The sequence below is a fragment of the Triticum urartu genome, chromosome 4 (genome assembly GCF_003073215.2).
Source record: "Triticum urartu cultivar G1812 chromosome 4, Tu2.1, whole genome shotgun sequence".
Taxonomy (NCBI): Eukaryota; Viridiplantae; Streptophyta; class Magnoliopsida; order Poales; family Poaceae; genus Triticum; species Triticum urartu.
Window position 1 is genome coordinate 411,531,609 of NC_053025.1, and position 3,559 is coordinate 411,535,167.

Here is a 3,559-nt window from a genome sequence, read left to right on the forward strand (position 1 = left end):
AAGAGAGGAGATAGTCTGGGTGGGGTTGGCGCCGGCGCCGGGCAGTCCACTGTTGATGATGGCGTCGCTTGCGGAGGCGCGGGCAATTAGCATTCCTTAGGATTAGCACCTCTTGTTCCCTGCGAGAAATCGAAGCAACACCCCGTGGGGGTATGTAAGGCACCTGCCATGTCTTTTGCAAACATTATATCCCTAATATGAATCGATGCGAGATGCTTGTCCTGTCCCGGCTCGGCTCCCCCTTTCTATCCTCGCGAGGACTTAATGCTCTACCCTGACAGGTCCTGGTCCCCAGGCAGGCTTCAGCCATCGCTGGTATGCCAGGTCGCGATGCCGTGGTCAAGGCCAGGAGGTGAGCGGCCCGAGGTCCGGTAAGAGCCCCCGAGTCGCGATGCTCGGGAGGTCCCCTTTAGCGCTCGAGCAGCCCTCGCTGGACGAGAAAGGAAGGCAACGTCGCCGTGATAGAGCTGCACTAGGCGAGGGTTTGGTGCTGCGTTGGTCCAACTCCTGTAAGGGCGTGACTTATCTTTTGAGTTTGGGGTAGTCCTTCGACGGGGCTCCCGACCCAAGCGGCGGTAGTTAAGGTGCTGCTGGGTTAGGTCCTCGCGAGCTTCTTCCTACTTCCCCACATTTTCCTTAATGCTCTACGTCCTCAGGTCCCGGCCCTCGAGCGAGCTCAGCCGCCACTGGTATGATAGGTCGTGATGTCGTGGGTCAAGGTCAGGGGGTGAGGGCTGGAGAGCCAGTAGGAGCCCATGAGTCGCGATGCTCAGGCGCCCCCCTTTTAACGTGCAAGCGGTCCGTGCTGGAGAGAGGGAGAGATAGCCCGCGACGTCCCCAATGTTGCTCCTGGAGCGGGTCCTGCATACCAATCACAAGGAGAGACAAGACCTGTCGCTACGTTGCCAATCAACCATTGGTCACTCCGAGGGAGTGATTGGGGCACTGAGGGCCTGGTGAGGTGACCTTGCGGGGCTGCCGCGGCCAGAGCTCGACCACTCAGATTTATCGGCGTTGCAGGGTGGACCCATACGCAAACGTCGTGCCAGAGCGAGCGGCTCCATGGGTAGGTGTCAATCGAGCAGGCGATTAGGTCAGGTATGTTAAGTACGAAGGAGCAGATTCATTTCAAGTAGATGCGGGAAAAGCCAACGCCGTTGGGCCAGGCCCGAGCAGTTTGGGGATCATGCAGCCCTAGGGGCGCCCCCAACAAGGTAAGTAAAGTGTGTAAGTAAAACGGATACGTGCCGCAGGGACGGACCCACGCGGCCTGGGAACGACGCGGCCCTGTGGGCTCTCCCAGCTAAAAATGGAACTTGAAAGATGTCCTGATTGCCATTGAAGATGAAGCGATGCCGCAGAAGTGGGCGACGCGCAGGTGAAGACGTCGACACTCATGAGCCCCCAGGACCCAGGAGCCTCGGGAGGCTCCGGGGGCACGGGTAGGTCTTCGAGGGCCATCTCCACCTCCGCCAGGATCACAATGCCTGACCTCCTGAGCCTCCAGAATGCTCCTCAGCAGGCGCTGATGAGCGATGACCATGTTCGGCAGGCCGAAAGGCATGCGAGCATAGCTGTGAGGTGGACCCTCGCAACGCCCCACGCGCGAGGGCTCGAGGCGCTCCTGAGACGCGGCTTGGTTCAGCCCTGGCCCATCAATGCAGATGCGCAGCCCACCATCCTCGCCTGGATGTGGGGCCACGGCGGGCAAGCGGTGGCTGCCGCGCATGACTCTCGACTCCTGTAGCTCCTGGGTGTTTCCTGCGATGAACTCCTGAGGGTTTGGTCTTCATTGCCTCGTACCTTCCAGAGGGAAACATGCTTGGAAACACCCCTCCAAGTGGTGCCCGAGCGCCTCCCTCGTGACCTTGGCAAAGTCGGTGGCTATCCAAGAAAGAGCCCCCGAGCCCTGCCTGAGGAGGGCGCCGGGCACGCTTTCCTATGCGATAGAGGGTGGCGCTCCCTGAACGGGCAAGAATCCTGACGCAACGCCTCTGAAGGCGCCTGCCTCCTTATGGCTTGGGCCAGGCGAAACATTCTTCTTCTTAAGGGTCACCTCGGGAAGTCTTCCGCTCCTGTGATCTAGGTCTTCGATTGCTGCGGCTTGGAACGCACGCTCAAGTGAACACACCGCGTCCCTTTCCTCAAAGGGTACGGTGATGACTCCTCCGCTTCCTGGCATCTTGAGGATATTGTAGCCATGGTGAGTCACTGCCATGAACTTGGCTAGGGCTGGGTACCCGAGGATGGCGTTGTATGGCAGGCGAATGTGGGCGACGTCAAAGTCAATGAGCTTGGTGCGGTAGTTGTTGCGCTTCCCGAAGGTGACTGGCAGGCGAACTTGCCCTATCGGAACGGTGGAACCATCAGTGACTCCTGAGAAAGGCCTAGTCGGCTGGAGCTGATCATACAACACTTGGAGATTGTCGAATGTCTCGACGGACAGGACGTTGAGTCCTGCTCCGCCATCCACAAGGGTCCTGGTGACCTGCACATTGCTGATGACTGGGGAGCAAAGCATCGGGAGAACTCCGGCCGGTGCCACGCACTTGAGCTGATCCGCTGAGCTGAACGTGATGGCGCACGCAGACCACCTGAGAGGGCGCATGGCCTCAAGCTTGGGGAGGACTGCATTCACCTCGCGAGCAAACTGCTTGAAGATGTGCTGTGATGCTGGGGCCTGGGCGCCACCCAAGATGCAAGTGATTGCGCACGGCTCCTGGAAGCCCCCAGCCCCCTCGTCTTGATGTTGATCTTCGTTCCTTCTTGGTGATGGCGGTAGAGGAGGGAGGTCTGCGTTGCCATGTGGGCGATCCTCACGAGGCTGATCCCTCCAGCCTCCCTCGCGAGGCTGGTCCTGCCAGCGATCCTCGCGAGGTCGGTCACGCCACCCTTGGCAAGGGCCACGGTCTTCCCATCGTCCTCCACCTCTTCCTCCTCGGCCATAGCCCCTGTGATTGCGCTCGGGGCGTCGGCCGATACGCCCATCTCGCACGGCCCTGAGCTCTTGGCATTCGTTGGTGTTGTGGGTGTGGAGGTCATGGTACACGCAGTATCGGCTGCCCTTGGATGACTCAGGCTGATCCCTACCTCGCTTGGTGTCTGGCTCCGCTGTGAGCATGGCAGCTCCCTTACGTTTCACGTCCTCGGCCTTGGGCTTTTTCTCTTCTGGGTCAGCAGCCAGGAGCTCGAGGAGGGAGAGGCGTCCTTCCTCAGCCCTGGCGCACTTGGTCACCAAGTTGAACAGCTCCAGGGATGTGCACAGGTCTTCATGGATTGCCAGCTCCTCCTTCGTCTTGATGTCGTGCACGCCGTCGGAGAAGGCTGAGATAATGGCTTCCTCAGTGACCCTGGGGATCCGGAGGTGAGCGTTGTTGAAGCATTGGATGTATTTCTGCAGGGTTTCCCCTGGCTGTTGCTTGATGCGGTGAAGGTCGCTTATGGCCGGGGGCCGGTCGTGAGTGCCCTGGAAGTTGGTGATGAAGCGAGTGCGCATCTCGTCCCAGGAGGAGATCATGCTGGGAGCCAGGTTCAGGAGGCAGGTGCGGGCGCCATCCTT